This window comes from Nycticebus coucang, chromosome 10, assembly GCF_027406575.1.
Source record: "Nycticebus coucang isolate mNycCou1 chromosome 10, mNycCou1.pri, whole genome shotgun sequence".
Classification (NCBI taxonomy): domain Eukaryota; kingdom Metazoa; phylum Chordata; class Mammalia; order Primates; family Lorisidae; genus Nycticebus; species Nycticebus coucang.
The window spans coordinates 131,181,634-131,201,290 of NC_069789.1; the positions used below are offsets into that span (position 1 = coordinate 131,181,634).

Here is a 19,657-nt window from a genome sequence, read left to right on the forward strand (position 1 = left end):
AGTGAACTGTGATGAGCAAATTTATTTTTAATTTGTTTTTTATTTATTTTTCTTTTTTAAAATTTCAGATTAGTGATTACATTGCATTGTTCGTGTTTCCGAGGTAAAGTTCAAGTTGTAGTTGAGCCCTACAGGAGACTTTTTTTGTTTTTTGAGACAGAGTCTCACTCTGTCACCCGAGTGCCATGGCGTCATCATAACTCACAGTGACCTCAAACTCCTGGGCTCCAGTGATCCTCCTGCTGCAGCCTCCTGAGTAGCTGGGACTACACTCACCACTGTGCCTGGCTAGTTTTTCTATTTTTAGTAGAGACAGGGTCTCGCTCCTGGCCTCAGGATGGTCAGGCTGGTCTTGAACTCCTGAGCTCAAGCGATCCACCTGCCTCTGTCTCCCAGAGTGCTGGGATTACATATGTGAACCACAGCGCCCAGCCATCTACAAAAGACTTTTCCCCTTTGCCTTGATAGTGTCACACAGCACAGTTTTTGCTCCAGCAGGCACACAGGTTGCACAAGCACACATATATGCTCGATACCCTTCAGCACAGAAAGGCCATTGGTGGTTGTACACGTCCAGCAGCACTGTAATTCTGCTGTATATATTTTTTTTCCTTCAGTAATCAGTTGCCTAGGAGTTTAATGCAAGGAACTGGGGACACGCAGTGGAGGAGGGCATTGTGATAACACAGACTGGTGCCTCACTGGGCAAAGGAAGGGGCTGCGGGTGCTGCTGCTGGCCTCCACGCGCCCACCGTGGCCCCCGCACGCCCATGGTGGTTTCTGTAAGCCCTTGCTGGCCTCCACGCGCCCACCGTGGCCCCCGCATGCCCATGGTGGTTTCTGTAAGCCCTTGCTGGCCTCCACGCGCCCACCGTGGCCTCCGCACGCCCATGGTGGTTTCTGTGCACCCCTGCTGGCCCCCGCACGCCCATGGTGGTTTCTGTAAGCCCTTGCTGGCCTCCGCGCACCCCTGCTGGCCTTTTTGCCTGGCACCCTTTCCCGGGGCTCTCTCTGCATTTGGGATATTCATAATACTCTGTTAGCGTGAACAGTAAATATGTGGCTTTGAGGGCAAAAATACATATGTATGTAAAGGAGAAAAGTAGAGGGGAGAAAACAATTTAATACAAGGTGCCAGCAGGGCCCTGCTGGGGAGCCTTGGAGAGGCATCATCAGCGCACTTCAGAGGCTTCCCTCTGCCCCGCGCCGGCCTCTTTTGGCTTGTATGGAGAGTGTTTCCACAGCGCTGTGCTCAGATGGGGGCTCTCCAAAGTCAGTAAATGCTCTAATGTACTGAGAAGTCATAAATATGGAACACGCCACACCGCTGCTTCCATTTCCTGTGTTTCAGGGATCTGGGTGAAATTACAGATGGTAGTGCAAGTAGTGATTAGAAAGATGGAGGAGGGAGTGAAAGGCAGGCAGGCAGGAAGGAATCGCTGGTGGAAAAAAACTAAAGAAATTTTAAAAAGGAGAAAGGAAAGGAAGAAAGAGGGGAGAGAGGCAGGTGGACAGGAAGGAGGGAGGGAGGGAGCAGGGAGGAAGGGAGAATTTGCGCTATTGATTAGAATTCGTTTAGCATCCTGTTGCCCCAGAAATATCGTTTCCAGGAGATGGTGCCAAAGATAAGCACCGTCTTCCCATGGGCCGTGAGAAGGAGAGGAGCTGGGTTTGTCTGGGCAGCGAGCGATATCCCCTCCTCAGGGAAGTTTATCGTCTACTATGGCTGTGGAAAATCAATTGACTTTGCTTCTTTGGCAGCCCTCCACCCCAAGACAATTCCCGAGCTGCCACCCACCCTCCACATATATCCCCCAAAGGCAAATTGTTTTTTGAGTTTTCCAGTGGGAGATTAACTTAAGCAGCAGCAGCAGCAGAAAACTATTCTTTGCAACAACCTTGGTGGCCTACCTCAGTGCAGCCCTATTTTGATACCATTAAAAGAAAAAAAAAAAAAGGCAAAAGGGTATATTTGCAGCAAGAACCCCAAAGGAAGCTAAGTAGGGGAGTGAACTAACATCTGAAATGCGCTCTAGTAGGCCCCGTTCTGACCAGAGCCCCCACTTTGAATCCCAGCGAACGCGCTGTCTGCTTGTATGTTTCCCTTCGGCTTTAACGATCTCAGAGATTTGGGGTTCGCTCTTGTTCTGCAGGCTTTATTTAATCTCTTTTTTTCCTTATACTATTCCTCCTCTAACTTGCCCAATGTGAGTCATTTCTTTAAGATCTTGTTTTATTTTTAAGTCATCAATTACTCAAACTTTGTGGGCCTATCTATTCTCAGCCATCTGGACCCCATACCTTATTTTAAAGCATGTTCAAATAATGACAACCTTCTTTTCTCAATTAATTTATGGGCTGTGGGGACCATTTTTCATTTGTTATCATGCACTTCCATTTGATCTTTCATATCTTTCTTCTGCATCTGCAACCCCGGTGTATAAATCTTCCCGTCCAGTATTGTCACGGTGTTCAAGATATATAGGTATAACTCCCTATTAGTTCCACAAAACTGACCTTAATTTCTAAAAATGGTATCAGATGTGAATAAAGTTTCGTAAGATGATTTGTTTTGATTTACTTTGTACCACTTATCTTTGAGTTTTCTTCCTACTTTTCTTTTATCTAATTTAGACAGTGGAGTCGTGCAAACCGGGTTGCAGTTTATCCATTACCTCCCAGCCAGTGCCGCTCCTTAGAGAGATGGGGAGATTTGGAGCTGTGGATAATAATAATAGTGTGGCCTGTGGACATGCCCGAGGTCGGTTTGTGTTTTCTTTCTTTCTCTTTTCTCTTCTTTTATTCAAGCAGACCTCCAAGCTTCAATATCTTTTTTTATTTCAAAAATGTGAATATTTCTGAGCATGACTGTAGCAGGTTACTCGGTGTTGGATCTGAGGCTTGCATCGTAAAATGAGGCACTCAGATCCAAGTATCTCCTCTCTTCCGCTGCTGTGTTGACAAATAGGAGTAGTGGAAAGACCCAAATCTCCCACTGACCATTAGGGGAGCCTGGTTTGGATTTCTGGGGGGTTGTGGCTTGCAGGATAGAATCTGCGTATGTGCGTGTGTGTGTTGTTTTACATAAACAGACTTCCGTCCAAACTAAGGAATGCTAATTAAGCAAAAACCACGGCCAGATGTTTATGAACACATCTCAGGTTCGTGGGATTTGGAGAGTGTGCAGTTTTCATGAACTCATTTAAAAAGGGAACCACCTTTATTAGAATAACGGCCAATTATAATTGCCGACTTTGCCTGTTCTTTTTCTTGCCGGTGGAGTTGGGGGAGGGGGTCCCTCTTAGTGGTGAGATGAAGCCTGTGCCCACATCCTGGTGCAGCTGGCCCCAGACCACACCCCGGCTCTTGGCTGTGGCCTTCCAGCCATACACATGTGCTCTATTATGTGGGACGTACACTTAGGGAAACACACCCACGTAGCCACACACACACAGCACAACCTAGACGGTTCGGTACGTGCAATCAGTTGGTTTTCTGGTCTTTGCTGTTTTGTTTTGTTTTTATCCCATTACGAGTCTACCTTGTGCTTGCCCGTGTGGGTGCCTAGTGGCGCAGAAGCTACCAGCAAGGACTCCTCCCCAAGCAGTGGAGCTTTCTGGAATGCTGGCAGGCAGCGGACAGGAAGAGGGGCTGTCAGGCCTCGGCGTGGTGACTTCACTCTGGGCCCCAGATTCAAACTGTGCAGTAATAAAACTGAATAGCACCATATAAAACTCCGTGTTTCATAAGACAAATATTGCTCTATGCCTTCATGTCCCTTGCACTATGTTAACTGTAGGAAGAAATGGAAACAGTTTTAGTGACCCCCTGGGACCTATAAAGGCTATTTCTGAATCTGAATCTTGCTGTTTAATTTAATCATTTATTATATTAATATTCAAATGGGCTGCATCTTATTAGCTACTGCAAAGATGTTAGTATGTCTGAAATAAATACCTAATTATGCTTTTGAAGAGAAGGGTTCTAAAGACTCTGGTATGTTTGTGCTAATAGAACAGTTCATTTGCAGATTTTTCTGCAGAAATCAGCAGTTTGAGGGTTTTTCTTTTTTATTTCTCTCTCTCTTTTAAGAAAATAAAAACAAGGATTGAGTATCCAGTGAGGGGTTTCAATAGCAGGTCCTGGTTCCAGGAGCTCCCAAACAGGCTTGGAATGACGAGGTTTTGTACTCTGAACCCGAGTGAGCGTCCACCATGGAATGACCAGAACTCTCAGCTCAATAACACATTAATATAATTAACTGTTTTAATCAAATGACCATGAAATTAAATATGTTCCTGTTCAAAAGGAAAAGAGAAAAGGTATCTTCTTGAAAATATATTTTGGAGTCCAACATGCTAATATTTTGAACCTGTTTCATTCTTTTCTTCCGCACGGCAGTCCCCCCCTCTGCCTCTCTCTCTTCTCCCCTCAACTCCAGTGCAAAATCAAAATCTTATGTAGGTCATTGATTTTTACATCCACAGACAATGGTCACCAGCAACTTGCAGTCATCAGACAGTGCCGACTGGAGGTACCGCCCGAAACATAAAGCCTCGTATCCTCTGGGGGAGGGGCACGGGGCCCCCCAAACCTGCAGCACTGACTCGGGGGGTGTCTGAGGATGGAGCCTGGCCAGATCCACATGGAGTCCATTTTCCTAATGCCGAGCATTAGCTTCATGAGAATGGATTATGCCGCTGGCGTAATATACACAAACGGTGATGATAAATTCTGAACTAAATGTATACACTGCATTTGGAGCAGTGGAGAAATTAGTGGTAAGTGCAAAAGTTACAGTCTGGGAAACTGGGAATTACATGTTACTATCTTTCTAAAGTAACTGCCATTGGGTCTGCAATCACTCTTTCTTTTTTTTATTTTCTAAGATTACTAAAATGGTATGTGTACTAATACCCAATTATCTGCTTCACAGTTTTTTTTTCTTTTTCAGATGAATGTCAGGGCCAAAGGTTAAAGTCCTGAGTGATTGGCAAGAGACCACTCCCATCATCGGGGATGCTCTCAGCACCCCACCCCCGCCTCACTGACCTCCATTTAACCTTTAAATTGACCTAGAATGAGTTTACTTGCCGTCTCCTCACATGGATGTCTGTCCCACGAGAGGGGACCCTCTTTTCTGGGCGGATAATTACATTGTGGCTGCGATTTGCTTTCAACTGCCCGGCGCCTGGTATCGCTCTTGTTGTGTGGACGGCCTCCTTCCTCGGCCCTGCTCACACTCAGCTTGTACTGTGGCTGCGCCCTCACCACTCCCCCCACCAATCTGTTCCTGTCTCCTGATCTTTCCCACACACCTGCCAGGTATCAGGTCCTGGGGGGCTTAGACGTGCCATCTGTGCCTCCACTCGGCATCATGGTGACTGAGTTCTCTGCTCTCAGGGAACTTTTTTCCTACTTGTAGGTCGCTGTTGCATAAGATCGTCATTGGTGGTATGTGACAACAGAGGATCAGTCGCTGCTGTGGGAGTGTGTCTCAAGGACCAGGGGGATGACTGCAGATGATGGAGGACAGCCTGGAGGAGGTGGCAGAGTCTAGGGCGCCAGCTGCTGTGCCTGGTGCTGCGTTACTTTGTCAGCTCAAGTCCTCCTAGTGAGGCTTGATGATGTGCCAGGCTTGCTGTCTTTCCTGCCAGGAAGCCAGGCTGGGTGAGGCTACAGTGGTGGGAGGAGAGAGCTACCAGCAGGATGGTGAGTGGCCAAAATGAGGATGAACTCGCCACAGGCAACAGACCCCATTCATGACCACCTCACGGGGGCCAAGCAAGGGGGCTAAGCTCTGACATAGCCCATCAGAGCACTCCAAGACTCCACAACGGGTCAGTAGAGAAGGGAAGGCCCGGGCACCTGCTTGGCCATATCCCCATGCCCCAGGCCCAAAGGCACCATCACCTGCATCAGAAAGTCCCAGGATGCACTCAGGACAGGGAGTAGCACTGGTGCTGGGGTATCTCCAGGTTCTCTATGGGATCCCTCCATTTCCTGTAGACATTCCCGGGGCACAATCAGGTGAATACAAGGACAAAGAAGACCCCGGGGGCCAAATGGATGAGGCTCCAGCTTCTGAGCCTGCACCAAGGTGAGGCTGCCTGCCTGCTGGTGTTGACGGTCTGGTCTGTCCACTGCCAACCAGGGAAGGAGGTGACAGGACCCCCCACATTGGATCATAACCAAAGTCCAGGCACTTATGAGGCAGCCCGTTGGGTGAACTGGCTCACTTCACACATGGGGTTGACTGGTTTATCTCAGCCTGCCTGCTCTGGGCTTCCCAGTATGCACGGCACTCAGAGCTCCTCACTCTCACCAGCATCCTTGACCCCCATATGCAGCGGCCCCACCTTCCCCTCTGTCTCACCAGCTAGAACCATCTGAAAGGCCCTGCTAACCCAGGCACTTGTCTATTACCACGATCCTCACAGCTCAAGTGAAAATCCTTCAAAAAAAAGGACAGGCCTGCTTTTTCAATAACTGTTAACAAATTTTATTATGGTGACCTTAAACCAGAAAGGGCCCTTCTAAATGTGGGATCCTAAACAATGACACAGGACACATGTCCTTGGAGCCACCCTGGGAATGACCCTGTTCAGCCCTGTCAAGGTCATTACAGTGCCCAGAACACAGCCCAGTACACAGCAGGTGCTCAGAACACTGCCCTGCACACAGCAGGTGCCCAGAACACCGCCCAGCACACAGGAGGTGCCCAGAACATCATCTTCCATACAGCAGGTGCCCAGAACACTGTTTAGCACACAGCAGGTGCTCAAGACCCCACCCAGCACACAGCAGGTACCCAGAACATCATCTTGCATACAGCAGATGCCCAGAACACTGCCCTGCACACAGCAGGTTCTCATAACCCCACTCAGTACACAGCAGGTGTCCAGAACACCACCCAGCATACAGCAGGTGCCAAGAACATCATCTTGCATACAGTAGGTGCCCAGAACACTGCCCTGCATACAGCAGATGCCCAAAACACTGCCCAGCACACAGCAGGTGCTCAAAACACCATCCTGCACATAGTAGATGCCCAGAACACCTCCCAGCACACAGCAGGTGCCCAGAACACCATCCTGCACATGGCAGGTTCTCAGAACACTGCCCTACATACAGAAGGTGCTCAGTCACCCATTTGTAGCATACTTATTTCCTTCCCCAGTGCCAGTAGCAGGCGTGGAAGCCGTAGTCTGGGGGACGATCCCAGAGGCTTGAATGCTCCATGACGTTCATATCCCTAGACAGGATGTGGAGGGCCTTGTGCTAAGTACGACTTGAAGACCAGAGAGCCTTCTGTTAAGTATGAGTTGATTGAATGAATGAACAAGGGAATGAATGAACAAAGCACCCAAAGCATCATGGGGCTTAGAGAAGGGGGAAGGTGACTTCCAGTATGGGAATGAGACAGGGCGTGGGGCGGGGACCTCTGTGTCTATAGTAAGTGGAGTTATGGGGTGGGGTGGACTTCCCACACAGAGGCCAGGAGTGCAAGTGTGGATCTCTGGAGCCCGGATACCCTGTTCTGGGGCACAGTTGGAATGGGGGGTGTGCACAGGAATGGAGCAGAAGATCCCTTGGTGGTTAAAGTGCCCTTTCTTCAGCAGCTTGAGTTGAGACCTCTCTTGGGGAATGTTCCCTGAGCAGCGTGACACCCAGTATGTCCACGGTTGGGATGAGGCCCTGGAGGATTCTCAGCCGGCACCAGGGCAGGAGTTCGGATGCCAGGGGGAGTGGGTAAGGAGCTGACAAAGGGCAACCGGTCATCCTTAGCCCACAGATGACCTCACATTTTCTGAGGGGCATGGCTGCAGGGAGCTGGGGAGCCCGTTGAGTTTGGATAGTTAACGCTTGGCCCCCATTCATTCATTGCTCATAGGGCTGGGTGGGTAGTGATGAAGCCTGCACTCTGTGCAGGATATTTGGAGGGTTTTCAGAGTGTTGACATGGTGATCTTACCACAGAGCAGGCCACAGCAGGTATCCAGGAGGACACATGACTGTGTTAAAAGGACAAAAACATGAAGCAGCATCTGAGAGAGGCTGGCGCCGGGCTACTGCGGTCAAGAGGAGGGGCCCCGGGGCTGCCATCATGGACAGCTTCTGGGTCACTGAAAAGGCTTCCTAAATATCCACCAAGTCCTGGTCTAGGGTGGGCTCAGAGGCAGCCCAGCGTCCTGGCTCCTCCAGCCACTGTCCAGTCCGGGGTCCAGCATACCTAGTTTCCAGATGGGTCCCTCCAACATGGGTGGTCCTGCCTTCCCAGGAGGGGGTCCCACATGCCTGGGAAGCCATCATCCGGGGGGTCTGTTTGACACTGGCAGAGGAAGCCACGGGGCTAGGAGTGAGCGAAGGGTGGGGGTCACTGTCAGAGCAGCCCCCAGACCAAATGAGCCTTCATCCAGTGGAAATTAGCCCTGATTTCTATTGCTTTCTGCAGCCAGATTCCTTACATTTAGGTTCATTATTACAGCCTGTTTCCCCCCACCACCTCCTTCCTTTCTCCTCAAGACTAGATTAGATTCTCATCAAAAGTCTGGTGGCTGGGGGGAGGAAGAGCATTTATGCAGATCAGTCTATATTCGGGCACCAGCGGTTAAGCGGGTAATATACACTTCTATTCCCCTCCGTGGAGTCCTCTGAGGATCAATGTGAGGGTTTAACTACCACACAACGAAAAAACATCTTTTCCTGCTGCCTTCGAGCGGGCATCGGAGCCTGTGTGTGTGTTCGCCTCATTATTTGGATGTGCGTTTGAGTGTTGTGATCAGTGATTCAGACCACATGATTCATCAGGCAGACATTTGCTCGGCAGACATGTGAGGAGCTGTCTGCCTCTTCAATCTCACTGACAGGGCAAAAATGCTGATTTATAGTAAATCATTAAAATCTGCTTATCATGGCACAGCTTGCTCCTCTTCCCCACTTCAAGCCCACAACTTGATCTGCACGGCATCTCTTACAATTTTATACTACAGCAAGCAGTTATCTAAACAAGAGGAGGAATGATCCTTCGTCTTTATTAGCGCATATGAAAGGATATTTTGTTTAAAGGAGACTAATTAAGAATACAGACTATTTTCTTGCTCGGTTTTGGTGGGGGGAATAAAGATTTAAAACGTCCAAGTGGAACAAAGAATTACCGTACTAAAACAATACTCACAAATGTTGATTTGGTAACGTATATTAAATAGTCATAAAATAGTATTCCGTATGTTGCCAAAATTATTGGGAAGGCAGGGGCTCAGGGGCTGGTCGCCTCTGAATTTGGATCGGAAGGAGGCACTCTAATAGAAATGAGCCCTGGGTAGGGGATAATGCTATTATTGTATTTAACTCCAATATTGTGACAAAGGTTGCATTGCTTTAAAAATCATTCGGAAAGTTTTGTTCTTTAAAGAGAGAGATTCAAGATGGAGTGGAAATACGGGACGATGTTGCAGGCTAGGTAAGCAAAGAAATAACACAAAAAGGCCTATATTTTGTATGTGTTGCTTACAGTAAAAAAAAAAAATTAATTTGATGCCTGGGGACAAAAATCCTTGCCACTGAATTACAAAGAAGTGAATAAACTGACTCAAAATTAATCCATACAGATCTGTCCCCTTAATAAGACTAATTCCGGAGAACAAAGCGGAGCATAATGCATTTTAAATTAAGTTGGAAAATGCATAATTTATATTTGTTTTATTTCTTCATATTTTAACACAGGTGCGTTGCAGAATGCTAAGAACCCAGGGAGAAGGGCGTGCTTCTGTCCACGTTTTTTTTTTTGTTTTTTTCCCCTTTCACTTTTCATAACCAACCAATCCAAAATTTCTCTTCTTGTTCAGAAAGTGAGCATGGAATCAGACAGAAAAAATGAAGACAGCGAGAAAGAAGAATGGAATTATGTTTGGTCAAAATTAACGGTTTGGGACTCTAATTTCTCGTGCAACATTCCAAAACAGAAAAAAAATGATCTGGATGAAAATTGTATCATCTTTTGTCTCAAGTGGTAGTTTTAGGAGAACCTGAGGAGGGTGGGCAGGGGAGCTCAGCTGAAGACAGCGGCCAGGAGGACAGGGGGTCAGAGGAAGGGGACATGAGGTACAGTGAGGATGTGGCCCTGTGTCCCTACCATATCGCGCTTAGACTGAAGGGCGGCACTAACTCCACAACTAGAGTCCTTCTGTTCTGGCCTCTATTCTACCCTTATTTCAATTTATCTTATCCTGGGTTCCCTCCCATCACTTTTCTAACATACAAAAATCACCTAGCACAGCTTAATTCATTAACTCAGTTTAGCTTACCTATTTTTTTTTTTTTTAGTTTTTCTATTCTTTGATTGCCACATAAATCTGCTAACTTTTTTTATTGATTATGCCTTTTTTTTTTTTCAAATTAATAGGAGGACACAGATGTTTAGGTTGTATTGTTTTTGTTTCTAAGGTAAAGTTCAAGTTGTAGTTGAGCCCTTCCCCCGGGGGCGTGCTGAACACCCTCACCTTGTGCACATTAGGTGAGATCCCACCAATTGCCTTCCCTCCTCCCCTCCCACTTCCCCTCCTTCCTGTTAGACTATATTTGTCTTTCATCTTTCTTGTGGGTGTGTAATTGTTTGTATATTGATTTCATATTAGTATTGAGTATATTGGATACTTTTTTCCCCCCATTCTTGAGATACTTTACCAAGAAGAATGTGTTTCAACTCCATCCAGGCAAGCACAAAACGATGTAAAGTCTCCATCTTTTAAAATATGGAATACTTCATGAATTTGCTTGTCATCCTTACACAGAGCCTACGCTAATCTCTGTATTATTCCAATTTTAGTACATGTGCTGTAGAATTGAGCACCCTTAACTCGTTTTTAAACGGTGTGTTTTGTTTTGTTTTAAAATCACAAACTAGCACTGCCTAGACATGACTATTAAAATCAAATTAAGTGCCTTCAAATTACTCGGTAACATAAACTGCTCTTTGGCCAGATCTTTGCTAGTGATTAAACGGTAGGGAAACATAGATGGAAATGGAACCCACGTCTACTTAGTCGCTGAGCACCTGGCAGGTAGCAGGCACTAAACCACAAGGTCTGCATGAGTTACTCCATCTGGTGGGGTCACCTTCCCGGCCCTCCTGGTGGGGTCACACACCTGCCGTCAGGCATGACAGGGCTGAAGACATTATTGAACATCTCTGAGCCCCACAGAAGTTTAACGGAGCCCTCGTTTGTGACTACGTACTGGGAGCTGGGACATCTAAATAAAAACCTGCCTCCACCCCAAAATCCTCGTGTGCTCTAATGGTCCATAACCACCTGACAATTTTTGGTTTTGAGGACCGTAGCACTGGCTCATTCATCGCAAAGCAGAACAGACACTGTCACACAACACGGGCCACTAACTTGCCAATCACCTTTGAGATGGTAAAACCATCATGGTGACTTTTTTGTGGATCTGGCTTTGGGCTTCCGTTCCGATTTTTTCCTCCATGGGGTAGATCTACTTCTTTCCTTTGCATCCAGAAAAGAAGACAGGGTTTAAGGCACCAGCTTCTCCCCTGCTAATGCCACCTGCCTTCCTTTGGGAAGTTGACTGACACGCTACTTAAAACAGGAGGCCTTAGCTGACTAGGTTTGGAACTCAGATGCACAAAGTAAATGATCAACTAGGTACATTTTTTTATTCAGCCAAACCTTGATATTTCGTGGCTTTGTTTCAATCAAGTCTTAATATTCTTTTCTACATTTTCTTTTTCTTTCTTCCTTCCTCCCTCCCTCCCTCCCTCCCTTCCTCCCTTCCTTCCTCCCTTGCTCCTTTCTTTCTTCATTTCTTTCGTGATGGATGCAAGTTGCATTGCTGCTGGGAGAAGCAGGCCGGGTGCATTGCGGACTTGCTAAGCTACTTTGCCTTCATGGAGTCACCCTGCCCTCCTTGGGTCCGCTGGGCTGTACATGTAAGTAAGCAGCTTCCAATCTTGCTTTCCCTCTGTCTCCCTCACCGCTTCTTCCCAGACACTACTGTCTCTTCAGTACAGCTAATTGCAGGGAAAAGTCAAGAGGCAAGACATTTTGAGTATGAAGTGACACTTTGTTCCAAAGACAATGAGCACACAGAGGGATCCAACCTTCCTCCAGTTGGCTTGGCAGTTGGTTCTCTGCTGTGGTCAGAATTCTGGCTTTGTTATTGTCCTCACACAATCTCCCCGTGGCTCGACCACTGTGACATTTCCAGTTCCAGTTAGTGCAGGAGGAGGCTTTGGCAAGATTCAAGGATTGCAAAACTGCTGTCTGCACATGACCGGCCACTGCTACAGACGCTCCTAGGTCACCGCTCAGCCACGATGTGGCTCTGCCTGGACCCGGTTTCTCCGCCCATTGTGACAGGCTCCCTGCCCTCTGGAGAAGGCTACTGATAGCACCAACCCAACTGCTCTACCAGGGTATCAGAGGACAGATGGCACCATGACACATGTCACTACTGCAGGCCTTGCCTAAGCAGTGTCCTGGGTGGCATCTACCTCGTCTGGTTACTGGACACTTTTTCTTCTTTACCCCAATCACCACCCAGCGTGGTTAGCTCCCTGCTTCACATCGGGAGGAGACAACTGCTTTGGTGGCTTTGCCTCTGTCTGGGGTCATGCACCTGAATAGTAATCCGGAGAGAGGCCAAGGCTGAATCCTGGAAAGGGACTTTTTAGAATCCAGCATTGTCATCTACAGAGTGACGACAGAGATTTTTCAGTAATTCTATCAAATACTACAGAGTGGAAAGCTTACTCCAAAGAGACATAGACTAAACCCAATTTCCAGTTCTGTGTTCAATGGGGTAAGTGAAATTGGACAAACAGATACAGGTACTTTTAAGACAGAATATCACTCTGTAGCTCTGGGTACAGTGCCATGATATCATAGTTCATTCCCACCTCAAAATTTTTGGCTCAAGTGACCCTCCTGCCTCAGCCTCCCCACTAGCTAGGACCACAGGTGCCCACTACGACACCTGGCTGATTTTTCTATTTTGAGTAGGGACGGGGTCTTGCTCTTGCTCAGGCTGGTCTCAAACTCAAGAACTCAAGGGATCTTCCCTGTTAGACTCCCAGAGTACTACTGATTTCTTTTTTTTTTTTACTTCCTTGAGACTCAATTTTCTTGTTTAAAATAGGGAAGAAAGAATGTCATGTTCTTGTAAACACTTGTGGCCCACTGTACTTTTGTATCAACATTTAAAAATCATTTCCCCCCTCACCATCATCCCTCTCTCCAGTAGCTGCTGGAGTCCCCACCCCCACCCCCCCAGCTCTCCACTATGAGGTCCCCGAAAGAGCCCTTGGAATTGTCTGCTGATGATTTCTGTCTTCTTGGTCACTGTCTGGGTGCCTGACTATCCTAGGATGCCCCACCTGCTCCTCCAGAGAGGTCACTGCCATTGACTGTCTCCTCCGTCTCTGCACACTTTCCCCTCTCCACTGTCCACAGCAACCCCTGGTGCCCCCCTTGCATTTCACTGCTCCCCAGCACATGAAGTAGGCCCTGTTCTCTTAGCAACCCACATGTAGAGCAATCTTCCTTTTTATAATCCCGATTCTCACAGACTTAAACTATTCTTTAAAAAAAAAAAAATCAGATTGGTATGAGGGCACACATGTTTAGGTTACATTGTTTTCATTTCTAAAGTAAAGTTCAAGTTGTAGTTGCATGCTTCACGGGGGTGGGTGGGTGGGCTGTGGTGAACACCCTCACGTTGTGCCCATTAGCTGAAACCCTGTCAATCACTCTTCCCCCACTTTTCCCCTTTCTCTTCTGTCCCCTCCCCCTCACAAGATTATATTTGTCTTTTTCTTTCATGTGGGCATGTATTGTTTATGTATTTGTTTCATATTATCACTGAGTACATTGGCTACTTGCTTTTCTATTCTTGTGATATTTTACTAAGGAGAATGTTCTTCAACTCCATCTAGGTTAATACGAAACATGTAAAGTCTCCATCTTTTATTATGGCTGAATAGTATTCCACAGGGTACATATACCACATCCATTCCTGAGTTTATGGGCATTTGAGTTGCTTCCACATTTGGGCAATTGTAAGTTGAGCTGCAATAAACATTCTGGTCATTCTGGTGCAAATGTCCTTGAGGCAAAATGAATTTTTTTTTTTTGCTTTTGGGTAGATACCTAGTAATGGGATTGGGGGATCCAATGAAAGGTGTAACTCTTGACAAAATAGGCCTGGGAAAAGATTTTATGAAGAAGACTCCCTTTGGCAATTGCAGCAACACCAAAAATAAATAAATGGGACATGATCAAGATATAAAGCTTCTGCACAGCTAAGGGTACAATAACTAATGCAAACAGACAGCCTTCAGAATGGGAGAAGATATTTACATGCTACGAATCTGACAAAGAGCTGATAACTAGAATATATATATATATATATAATAGAGAGAGAGAGAGAAAGAGAGAGAGAGAGAACTCAAACTAATCAGAAAGGAAAGAGCAAACAACCCCATTTATAAGTGGGCAAGAGAAATGACAGAAACGTCTCTGAAGAAGACAGACGAATGAAAAAATGCTCATCATCCCTAATCATCAAGGAAATGCAAATCAAAACCACTCTGAAATATCACCAAACCCCAGTGAGAACAGCCCACATCACAAGGTCCCAAAGCTGCAGGTGCTGTTTGGGTGTGGAGAGAGGGAACACTTTTGCACTACTCGGGAATTCAAAATAGTATGGAAAGAGGTATGGAGAATTCTTAAACTACCCTTCAAATCAAAGGTTGATAGCATTGGAGGAGTCCTAGAAGCTCCTGAACAAAGCCTGTGGCTCCCTTCTTTTAGACCTGTGGGTTGCAACCCCTTTGTAATAATGAAAATACATCCTGCATATCAGATATTTACATTATGATTCATAACAGTAGCAAAATTACACTTATGAAGTAGCAACGAAAATAATTTTATGGTTGGGGGTCATCACAACATGAGGAACTGTATTGAAGGTCACGGCATTAGGAGGCATTAGGAAGGTTGAGAACCACTGCTCTAGAGAAAGGCACAGAATTCTGCATCAAGTTCAGGGTGTCTGTGGAGTCCCTGAGGGCCTCATATAGGGCATCAACAGTGACAATGACAATGGCTAACACCCACTCCTCTAAGGCTGCATAGTAATACTGTCAGCAGCAGCAACAACAATAGGAACTGAACTTTGCTCCCTTATCCAAAGCAATTCAACAGCAGGGGTAATAACTAACGCTCCCTGGAAGAGGAAGAGGTACTCAGCAAAGGAGGGCAAGACTGAGCCTGATGGCACTCAGCGAATGAGAAGTCCTCCCAGCGTCCTGAATATTGTGGATCAAAAAGCCAGGTTTTCATGCCTGTGGAAATTTTTGTTCTTCTCTCTGTGAATATTTTCATAAATATCTGGAAGGGAGGGAGGGGGAGTTACTAGCTGCCGTGGTAACCCAAGGGTCCTTTGTGTGGACCTTATCTGTTCTGAACCTGATGACAATTCTCAGATGTCCCCCAATTATCCCCTAATGACAGATAGGAAAAGGGCTGTAGTAGCTATCAGAATTAGGATTTGACCAAAGCAAACCTCAGGCAAGTATTTGGGCGCCAATAGCTCATTTCGGGTGTGAGCCCACAGAGCCGGATTAAGGAAAGGGATAGATGGGAAGGGGGGAAGTCAATAAAATGAGTGTTCAATAGGCTCATCCCTCCCATCATTGGGTTTGGTGGGTTCCCTCTGAGAGGAACTGCACGAAAGATCTTGTTAGATCTGCAAGCTTTATCTCTCTCCTCCCTGCTAGACCTACTAAATCAGAGCCTCTGAGGGAGCCCAGGACTCTGAGCTTATTTGTTTGTTTGTTTATTTATTTATTTAATTTTGAGACATCTCTGTCACCCTGAGTAGAGTGCTATGGCATCATCATAGCTCACAGCAACCTCAAACTCTTGGGTTCAATCGATCCTCTTATCTCAGCCCCATGAGTAACTGGGGCTGCAGGCACCCATCACCATGCCTGGCTAATTTTTCTAGTATAGATGGGGGTTTCACTGTTGCTCAGGCTGGTCTCAAACTCCTGAGCTTAAGGGTTCCTTTCACCTCAGCCTCCCAGAGTGCTGGGATTACAGGTGTGAGCCACTGCACCTGGCCAGGAATCTTGACTTTACAACAATCTCCAGGCTCTCTGGGGGAAGAGGTTGGAGTGATCTTTGAGAGGCGTGATGCAGGGTACATACAGACCAGCTGTCCATGGGGCCAGAGGCTGGGTGTGTAACCTTCAGTGCCTTTCCTGAACCTCAACAACTGAAGACTAGTTCTCCACATCAGCTTCTCTGGGCAGGTGCCAGCTAGTGGCTAAGGCAAGAGAATGTCTTAGGCAGAGAGACACAGCAAACCACAGGTCTGAATGGGATGCACACACAAGTGATGTCTGGGTGGCTGGGGAACACTGAGGGGTCCTGCTGCAGACACCCTAATCTGGGTAATGACAAACTTCCAAGTTCAAGTCTCTTCTCAATTCCAAATTCTAGATGCAGCCAACTGGTAGCCCCATCAATGCACCCCAATGTATATAATGACCCCATCTCCACACAAAAGCTCTTCCTCATTCCTTAACCTTTAAAGGGAACCACCCATCACCCCATCACTGACAGCCTAGGTCATTCAGGTGCCTCCCCTTCCCTTGTACCTTCAACCAAGTTGGCCATCAAGTGCCACCATTTTACCATCTGCATGTCTGTTCAGTCCTTTAATTTATTTTTTCCCCACCATTCTTCCTTATTTTGTTACTTCTCTTGTTACTTCTGCCTGAGTTTCTCAACTGGTCTCCTTGCCACCAGTGTGACACACACCAATCTATTTCCTATATACATGTCACTATGGTCTCCTTAGGCACTGATCTCATCATGAGACTATCCTGTAAAAATGTCTTCATGGCTACCACTGTCCAAGGATGAAAGCATCATCCCGACCCACCTGCAGCATCCTAAACGGGGTTGGCATTCAACTCGACAATTCCTGTGTAAGTCAGTCTTCCCTGCACCCTGGACCTTGGGCCTTCACTCATGCTCTCTCTTGGCCATCTTCATTCTTCCCTCTCACCTCCCACCTCACCCTCTTCCCTGGCTTCTCATGTCCTAAGTACAGGATGCCATTCCTGGCATCCTCTTCCCCAAGCCTGGCACAACTCAAATTCCGAGGCCATACGAGTGAAAGCTGTGCAGATGTCTTCAGCACCTATTACCCTGGCATGCAGTGAAATACCTGGCTATCTGGCTCCCTTCCACACGGCATAAGCTCTCCAAGGGAACAGGCCAGGTCCTATGTATTTGTCTATTAGCAACATGCATGTCCAACAACTTTAATAATTCATTCAGATGAGTGAACAGTTGAAGGAATGAAATGTGGTGCAGTAGATGTTCAACCAAAGTTTGTCCCCCCTGCCTCCTATTTTATCCAGTCTTGGAGAAGTCTGTTATGAATACCCAGCATTCTACACACTGACTGGTCTACAATCATAGGTTCTTCTTGCCCTTCCCTGCCTTTATCAATGGACCATTGTGCAATTTTCCATCTCAATTCTTGCTTGAGTTCATTTCAAAGTTTATATTTCTCAGACTTGTTTCTAAAAAATAACTATTGTATTTCATGACTGGTTGTTTACCTTTAAGTTCTGTCATTTCCCTTTAGACATATCTACATATCATGATGGGCCTCTTCCAGGAGCATGAGAAATGTGAACCAGATTGGCATCTTTTCTTTGTGACTTTAGGAGAACTGTTATACCTCACTAAGAGCACTATTTGCCTTTCTCTTTTTAAAGAAGCCATGAAGTTGAGCTTGATGATGTTCTTAAGAGTAGACAAAGGAAGAAGTGCCAAGAATTCATACTGTAATAGATGCAATCTGTGGCAAAAGTCTTCAGTGCTTCCCCTCAGGCCAATGTTGGCATCTATTCTTATTCTAGAAAATAATTCACTTACAAAGACATATTTAACATTGACACAGTGAACCCAGAGCTGCCAAGCTCCACGTGGTCAGTGGATGGTTAGAGTTTTCATTTGAATTAATCAAAATAATCTAGGAAAGACTCTTTTCTATGCCTATGTTAAAAGGTAATGACAGCTTCCAGTTTCATCATGGAAGATCTTGGAAGTTCTTGTCCTGACAACAACAAAAAGTTGGACAAACTGAAAATCAAAGACTTTTCATCAATCTGTCATTGAGCTGGCAGGGCAAACCCATTTTGAGACCTGGAGATACAGGTGCATCCACAGAGATAGAAAAACAGAATTCTGTTTTCCTGCAGCTGAAGCCACAGGAGCCATAAACAGGTAAGATTATTTAGATGACAACTTTGATGGTTTCGTGAAAGCTGAAATTTTGAAACTCCTGGGGATGAAGTCTTATAGACCCTCCACCCCCACAAGTATGTAAGCTTTGCCTCCAGGAATCCCACCACATTTTCATGATGAGGATAGAGAATGAGACCCTCATGGCTCTGGTAGTGGGAGAGGGGAGTAATCATTGTGAGATATACCCAGAGCCTCCTCCATTTCAAAGACATCCCCCTCTAGGGAGGAAAAGGACTTGGCCAGAGCACCATTCTGAAACTTGATCCCATCCTGAGAAAAGGCATTTCTCCCCTCACCCCCGAAGGCTCCTCAAGCCTCCCTGTGGCACTTAAGGAAAGACAGGGCTTGGAACATAGTCAAACAGGGGCAGGGCTCTAAGGAAATGGCTTTGGAATGCTGAAGCCAGGAATAAAAGGAGGGAGCAGAAGGGAAAGCTACACCACTGTGTTCCCACTCCACAGTGGACCAACACTTGTGAAGGTCACAACCCCAAGAGGCAAGCCAACTAAAATACTGAGATATAATCAGATTATAGAAAGGACTCGTTCCCCATGTTACCACCACCTCCAAAGTGCTAGTACCATTACACGGGATAATAACTGAAACTGCAACAAAACAAAGACTCTCTATGAGGAAAGGAAGCCCAAAGTTAAGAGAAGAGACAAAGCAAGGACAAATCAAGAAGTCTGAGGCCTCTGGTATTTATCACTACAACCAACATTAAACAGATCCCAACTGCTTTTGTTTCCTTTAAGAACAGAGGCCACAGTCACGGATGAGAGGAGGAGATGGGAGCAGCATACATGTTCCACAGCTGCCTATTTCTACTAATCTTATCAAGGAGGGCCCAGCACTCCCATGGCAGGCTCACAGTCCATCCACCCTTCTCTCACCTGAGTGTTCTTCTAGAGCAGGAAGTAACACCACTCCTCACTATCACAGCTATCCCCTGAACACAGGGAGCATTGAAGACAAGTTTACCAGTCCAGTCTGGTCCCATCAAAACTCAAGTATGTCATACAGGAACCTGGGATCTGGGGGTTATATAAGCTAGTGTGCCCCTGTTAGCATCTGAACACTCTCCTAGGGGTTTGGGATAACTGACCTAAATTGACATCCACACCACACTGAGTGGTTATCTGCATAAGCACAAAAGACATTGTGGCTCCCTTCCACACACACTGAACAGTAGAGTTCCCACAAGAGAGTAACAGGTGCATGGCAAAGCTCTCTGTTATGAGCTGAGGGAAGAGGTTGTAGATGAAAAGGAACAAGCATAAGAACTGTGGGAATGTATAAAAAAGC

The 19,657-nt window shown here is 46.4% G+C and overlaps 1 non-coding gene across 1 annotated transcript; it reads right to left on the minus strand.

Moving 5' to 3' along the window:
* Positions 1-10,747: 10,747 nt before the first annotated feature.
* Positions 10,748-10,851, minus strand: LOC128597904 (U6 spliceosomal RNA). The gene has a single exon (XR_008383454.1). It is a non-coding gene; the product is annotated as a U6 spliceosomal RNA (small nuclear RNA).
* Positions 10,852-19,657: the final 8,806 nt, after the last annotated feature.